This window comes from Drosophila pseudoobscura, chromosome 2, assembly GCF_009870125.1.
Source record: "Drosophila pseudoobscura strain MV-25-SWS-2005 chromosome 2, UCI_Dpse_MV25, whole genome shotgun sequence".
Lineage (NCBI taxonomy): Eukaryota > Metazoa > Arthropoda > Insecta > Diptera > Drosophilidae > Drosophila > Drosophila pseudoobscura.
Genome location: NC_046679.1, coordinates 23,591,256 through 23,598,488, shown reverse-complemented (window position 1 = coordinate 23,598,488; position 7,233 = coordinate 23,591,256). Strand labels below are relative to the sequence as shown.

The following is a 7,233-nucleotide window of genomic DNA, read 5'->3' as shown; positions in this document are numbered from 1 at the left end:
AGTATGTGTTCCCATCAACAGCACTGTTTGTGGCACTATTCAACACTGCGAAATATATATAGGTAATGTTGTAATGTTCTTTATAGCTTTTCATACATTCCCCACGCTTCTCAGGGTATGTTTGCACATATATCCCTGCTAAGGACGCCTGCCATCTTCAATCCTTAAAAATGTTTGCAGCTGTTAATTTTAGTGTTTTGGTATTATGTGCCAGACTCCTAAATATAACTGTTGTTTGTCGAGCCACTTTCAGTCTGTCCAGAGCTTGAAATTGAAACAAATACAAGTTCCGCAACGGATGGAAGGCAATGTGCCATTGCACAGCAAGTTGTTCGTTCTTGTACGCCTGTCAATATTTCAATATTTGCTTCATGGATTGCTTTTCTCAATTTTCTCAGATTTCTTCAGACTTCAATTTACTATATGCATGCATATTTACACTGAGATATGCTACTCCCCCTTTTTCCTTGGCCATTTTCCAGTTGTGTGTTTCGTTTTTTTGGCAGAGTGCCCCTGCCCTGTCCTGCCCTGCCCTGCCACTGCCACTGCCACTGCCACTGCTCTCTGAATATGCGAATTTTCTAGTTGACATGCTAGACAAGTTTCTGATAGATACAGATACATATGTATCAGCATACACGAGCAACAACAACTGGAAATGCATCTTCGATATTAAATATTTGTCAAGAGAGGGTCTAGCGAAAGAAGAGATGAGATTTCGGGGTCTTGCTGGGGGTAAATACATATAAAATCAATAAACCAAACTATTTATTAGATGTTTATGGCAATATTAATATACATTCTAGCTTGTTAATACGAAATGCATTTTCTCGAAGCTCATTCAACTGTTAGTTTGTTTGCACTGGGACGCCAAAGATTAAACGCAAACTAAGGAAAACTGAATTTGGGAGCCGAGTCTTTCTCTACCCTTACAGATAGATAGATAGAAAGATAGATGGATAGATAGATAGATAGATATGAAACTGGAATTCAAACATTTCTGTAATTACTTCTGTTAAAAAAAAAGAGAATATGTTAGCAACAGATCATGTTTTTTCACTCAATCTCTCTCTCTCCCTCTCACTCTAAGACCGACGCGTCGCGACGCCTTGGCTTAGCGTTGCCTACTCTTAGGCTTTTGTGGAAAGTCCGTTTCGAGAGTGAAAGCTCTTGTTGTGCGATTACCATGTCAGTGGTTTGTACTGCCGCACACAGAGTGTTCACTGTATAATTCCCTTTGTTCCATTCCCCCACTTTTGCCGGTGTCGTTGCGTCGCTCTTTCCGTGTTCTTTGTGCAGCGAAGCAGTTTAAAGTTCGAGAATCAATTGGAATGGAGTGCACACAGCAGCTTGACGATAATTTCTGGCAGTTCTCTTGCAAATCAAACCCAAACGCACTTTACGCTTCACGCTTTTCATTGCAAATTCCAAAAGGAGCAAAGGAGAAATCGCTGCGGCAAAGCGGGGCCAACAAACTGCTAAGTAAAACGGATGAGCGTTGCAATTAAAGGCAAACAAAACGCGTAATCGAATTCTGTGCAAATGGAACACAAAGCGAGACACAGATAGTGATTAAGAGATAAAGTTAAAAGAGAGCTAAAGTGTGGCATGTGGTAGGGGAAAGGTATATCAAATAAAAGGTAGGTATCTAGTACAGCTCTTCGGTTACGTTACCCTTTAGCAAATGCATTTTATGCTGCATCCACGCACAGAAACACAACTGAGCTGCGTGGCAGTTCCTCTCTCTTAGCCTCTGCCTCATTTTCTCTTTAGTATACCTTGGTTTGTGCTAGGCCGGGGTGGCGCTCCAAGGGTGGCCACAGGGTTAATTGTAACCGCTCTAACCCTACTTTTTCCAGCAACAAAAACTGCCGATCCACTCGAGGCCCTCGTCTCTTTCCGTCTGTCTCGGCTGTATTTTTTTTCGCTACCTCTATTTATCCTATCTCCGCTTTGTGCTTCGCTTCCCTTTTGTGGCAAATCAGGATTAACGGTAAATATAATTACTGCACCCTTTGCTCAATGGGGAAAACTGTGGAGAACACAGGGTCTCAAACGGGCAAAAGGGGACGGCACCGACGGCAAAGGCCACGTGACGTTAATGACATTGTCGTGCCGGTTGGGGCTGAAACCAACGGACGGACCCCCGCTCGGGTCGTGCGGCGATGATGCGTACCCTTAACTAATTTGTTCTATGTTCGACTTGTGTCTAATTAATGAAGATTGTCTCGCATAATCATAACGGTTAAATTTATATTAATTTCTGTGGGTCTGTCTGGGCGCCTTTTTCGGTGTTTTTCCAGGGAGGGCCATCTTTTAAGTGGCTACTTGTTAACATTTTCTAGCTGGAAATGAATTCTTTTTGGTTAAACGGTGGGGGAATAGGGACTTGTGATTATATATGTGGTATTTAGAGATGAAGAGATTGGGCTACCATCTAATTATGCATTATACAAAATGTATTGTTGTATTCAGAAGATTTTAGAACTCACGCTGTTGAGTAATAGCAACAGAGAGATCTTCAGAGTGTCAAAAACACCGAGAGGGAGAGCCAAGAAAAAAAGGGATATACAATTAATACAAAATAAAAAGAAAACGCGAAAAATACTGACTTCCTAGGTTCTGTACAAAAAACTGAAATGTCAGGAATTTTTTATTCTGTCATAATCCAAATAAATATGTGATTAATAAATAAATGCATTTCCTATTTCATAAAAAATAATCAGCATATTAGTAGGGAAATTTCAATTTTTGTAGCTCCGATATCAAGTAGAACCACTAAAAAATTACACAAATAAAATCGGAGTTTAAAAATAGCACATAATCTTCCTGAACTAAGCTCATATTTGCGAGAAGAGCTGCCAAACCTTTCGGAACTAATCCCCTATAATAAATAGGTTCTCCGACTTCTGGCTGAGCTTCCAGGGCTTACTTAGCTGCGAAAGCCACCAAACTGTAGCCCCAATTAAACGTTAGCCCCACAGCTTTTTCCCAGCTGAAGCTTTTCCCCCACAACAAACGATAGTTAGTAACACAAGTTGGCAACACAAATTACCGCTTATCAGTGGTAAGAAGAGTGCACACATACTCGTACTCGCATGCGACTCACAAAGCTTCGCGAGCGGGCGAGCGGCTGAGCGGCTGAGCGCTCGCTCTTTCGGTGGCTAATATTTCTCTTTATTTCTCCACGGGAACCCGGGCCCCATTGGGGAGCTCAATAGGTATTACGCCGTCGACAATTCGCCGCTTTAGTTGCAATCGAAGTTTTGAGACGACGCGGTCGTGTGCGGTCCGGTCCGTGTTAAAGCAATAATATAACAGTTCTCAGGCAAACGAGCGGTTCCCAAGATCCCGAGTTCTATTTGGTTTTTATTTTGGTTTCTAATTTTTGGTTCGGCTTCGATAAAACTTGTGTGCTTAAACCAATATTTTCGTGAATTTTCGAATTCAAAATAAAGCAAAGCTAGTCAAGTGCAACTAAAGTAAGCTTAATAAAAGTAATAACAGAAAAAAGCTAACTAAAAAAAAATAACAACAAGTGCCTGACCACATGCAACAGCTGCAGCAGAGACTGCAACTAAACAAATCCTAAAGCTTTTCGTACAAGCCGGCTTTGAATTCGAAGTCGAGTTCTAGTTCGAGTTCGACAGCAGCATTAACGGCTCAAGCCCGGCTTCTCTTTGGCTTCTATTTATGCGCCTTGGTCGGGTGAGTGTTTGTTCTCGTTCTCTTCCCTCCTCTCGCAATCATAACTCGCAAACAGCTGCCGCAATATGCACAATTTTCTTCCCCTCTGGCAAACCCCTTGCAAAAGTTATTTTTTCTTAGAAAATTGTCGAGCAGATCGGGGCTTATCTGCTGCAGTCTCAGTTTCGCTTTTCTTCGCCCTCGCACTCATATCCATAAAAGTATGGTCTTATAAGCACATATTCATAACGGTATTTGTGGGTGGCCGCTTATGTCGGTGCTGAAGGGTTTTTGTGCCCAGTCATGGTTGTAGCTACAGTCATTCCTTTATCTGTGGATCTTTGGTCAATGACTTTACCTCAGCGACTGACATTGGCCTTGATTAAAGACTTTTATGGGGTGGCTAAGATATCGAGATATACTCGCATATAATAAGGAATATATAATAGTCGTAGTCGTGGTCTTTATAGCAGGAATGAGCATAATTCTTAAGTGGTAAATAGGTATTTATGTGTATGTTTATTAAGCTATGTATTTATAGTTGCTTACAACAATTTCGAACTATAAAGAAAATTGAGCTTCCTCAAGATTTATCAAACTAAGACCTGAAACTAACGATTTCTTCATTAACCAAAAGACTTCAATATTATGCAAATATTTTAATATATTCCTCAAGAAATGGCTACTGTAATTAGCCATGACAATTTGATGAATAGCCCAAAGCAGACATCTACATAAAAGATTTCTTCTTAAGTTTTCAAAGAATGTTCATAACAGAAAAATGACTAACTGAGGATGTTGTCACCGCTTTGAGATATTCTCAAGTGCAGAAGTACCGATTGGAGTTGTTTTCAATTCACCTTTGGGGACCCAGATTTGGCTGAGTTACCCGAGAGCTTTCTGTCTGGATGGATAATACAAAAGAATGATATATGAGACCAGTCGGTTAGCGGAGGAGATGGACTGCCAGTCGGGTATGCGCTGAAGTTGTGGCACAGAGCAACACGTGTCCACAGTCTATTTCTCTCCATGGTCTTTCCCCAAAATGATGTCATCGTCTATTCCCTGTCTCAAAAAGTTTCGCTTTAAAGAAATCGCTGAAAAGAGAATACCGAAACAAAATTAATTTTTAGCATTTCCCACTCTTCCTGCTCCGTTTCTTGAATTTTTTTATTTTTTGAATACTTTTGCGGTTTATTTTCAAATTGTTTTTAAAAGTTTTTTTGTTTGCGTTTTGCTTGCCGGTAGTTAACCCGCGACATTTAATAATAATTACTAAACGCAAAACTTTAGTAATTATTATGAGCGGAACGGAGCAATTCTTTTGCTGACACCAAGGAATTTGTTTGTGTTTGTCAAAGTGGAGATAAACGGTGAAACAAGACTGAGATAAAAGAGTGAGACTATTCTCATTGTATAGAACTCCCAGAGAATCAGAAACTTCAGAGCTTTTTGAGTTTCCTAAGAATTTTTGCACTTCAAATATATGAAATACATGACGAACAGAGGTACAAATTTTATCTTTTTTAATAGTTTCAAACTTTTTTTTGTGAGTCAGGGGACCTTTTCGGAACCCTAAAGTGGAACAAACTCAATAAAGAATAGCGAAAAAAAGCATTCCATTTTAAGATTGTTCCTAAAATCTTGAGGCCTTCTTAAAGTTTCTCAAGCATTTCATTCTTTCAAAAATTGTAGCTTTCTTCAGCATCTTCTAAAATTTCCCCAAACACTTCATTCTTCTGATGATTATCTGTGCCTGTCTCTTCCCTTGACATCTTTTGGGAGCTCTTCTCTGGTCGCTATGCTTTCTTGACTCATTCAAACCTTTGGAAATCGTTTCTCTGCGAGACAAAGATAAGGCATTGAGAGATACAAATTTGTTCTCCCCACATATCGTATGAGATAAGTGGAGGAAACAACAGAACCAAGCACGAAAAAAACAAAAACAAAAACAAAACTTCCCAAGGCAAACAAATTACAAAACGCGATACTTTTTGTACAGGGAAAAACCAAATAAAATGGAGAAACCATCAACGAATTGGAGACACTCTGTCTGATTAAAATATAAAAAAACCATAAGGCTAATTTTGGAATAGAATTTCCGAACTATTTTATGATACTAAATTAGGATTTAAAGAATTTTCTTTCTCTCAAATGATTAAAGAATAATTTCAAACTTTATTGATTTGAAAAGAATAATTTATTTCTTATACCAATTTATTTTTCATATTGTTTCTCTAATTTCGTGAAAGATTCAATCATACTTAGACTAAAAACCCACACACCTCCGAAAAGGTAGCGTATATAGCCATGTAAGTAAGTTTAATGAACGTGTATTCAAGCAAATTAAAAAACCAAAGGCCAAAAGTGACCAACTAAAACTGGAAAATAAACAAAATTTGCTTTAGTTCTGGACTGGTTATATAAGGGGATGAAATTGGGGGAGGAAAAGATGGATAGATAGAAGTATACGAGTAGTGTAGATAGATAGGACTTGAGCAATAGAATATATGGAATAAATAAACATAGATAGATAGATCTATGTTAAAAGATACAATACAATAAGTAGTTGGAATGAGTAAATCTAGATACAAATTGATATAGATATACGTATAAACAGACCGAATGATTCCAAGGGGAGAGGTTGGTGACAAATAAATAAAATAATGCGGATAATATAGAGTGGAGAGGGCATCAAACAGATACACAGATTGAATACTTTAATCACTGATGAAGATGGCCTTGAAATCAGAATTGCTTTCGTTCCGCCACACTTTCTTCATTCAGGCAATCAATCAACGCGCAAGAAACTTGTCTCAAGTGCTTCCACCTCCCATCCCCCTCTGAACTCGTGGATACCCCTCACATTCCTCACTATCCATCCTTTTATCGATACGATATCCGGCGCTTTGGAGACACTTGTGTCAGCTCTGATTGACACACCCGGGACTACAGCTTAATTTTTTCGAAAGACTCCCACAGAGGGCGTCCCATCTGAAGCAGAGTCCAGCCATTGCCTCGACTATCTCACTGTCCCGGGGTACAGCCACGGTGCCAGCACTTAACTGTGCACCAAACCAACCAGAAGTTTGGGCGAAGGGGAGGGAATTCCGTGCCCCTCAGGTGGGGTTTGGGTCGCCGAATGCGGACAATGGACAATCGGTCGGTCGGCTCTAAGTGCAAACCACACGCCAACCATCGACAATAACCAGCAACAACAACGACCACGACTACGACTATGACTACGACTACGACCACAAACGACGGTCACTGTCAAAGGTAATAGACGGACACGCAAAGGACGAGGACGAGGACGAAATGCCAGGGTCCGGGGAGGAAGTTGTTAGGGCAATCTCGTGGCCGGAGGCAAAAAAAAATCGAACCAGAGGGAAAAATGTTGAACATTGAATACAAGTTGAATGTTGGTGGGCCTCAAAGTCCCAGACACCTGACCAACTGACCTGAACACTCGTCAAAAGAGAGGGAAACTCTTTTAGTTGAGGAATTTTCCCGCTCATCAAATCAATTTGCAAAAGAGGAAAAATC

The 7,233-nt window shown here is 40.1% G+C and overlaps 1 protein-coding gene across 6 annotated transcripts in view; it reads left to right on the top strand.

Annotated features, from left to right (window-relative positions):
- The window catches only part of ATP8B (ATPase phospholipid transporting 8B), a 51,444-nt gene that overhangs the window by 23,344 nt on the left and 20,867 nt on the right, over positions 1-7,233 (top strand). For 2 of the 6 annotated variants that reach the window (XM_033380544.1, XM_015182448.2), the window contains exon 1: positions 3,249-3,708. The exons of 1 other annotated variant lie outside the window; for it this stretch is intronic. The gene's annotated coding sequence lies outside the window, so the exon portion shown is untranslated. Of the gene's footprint in view, positions 1-3,248; positions 3,709-7,233 lie in introns of those variants that run through there. 3 more of the 6 variants (XM_033380566.1, XM_033380555.1, XM_033380574.1) reach the window with 2 other exon arrangements.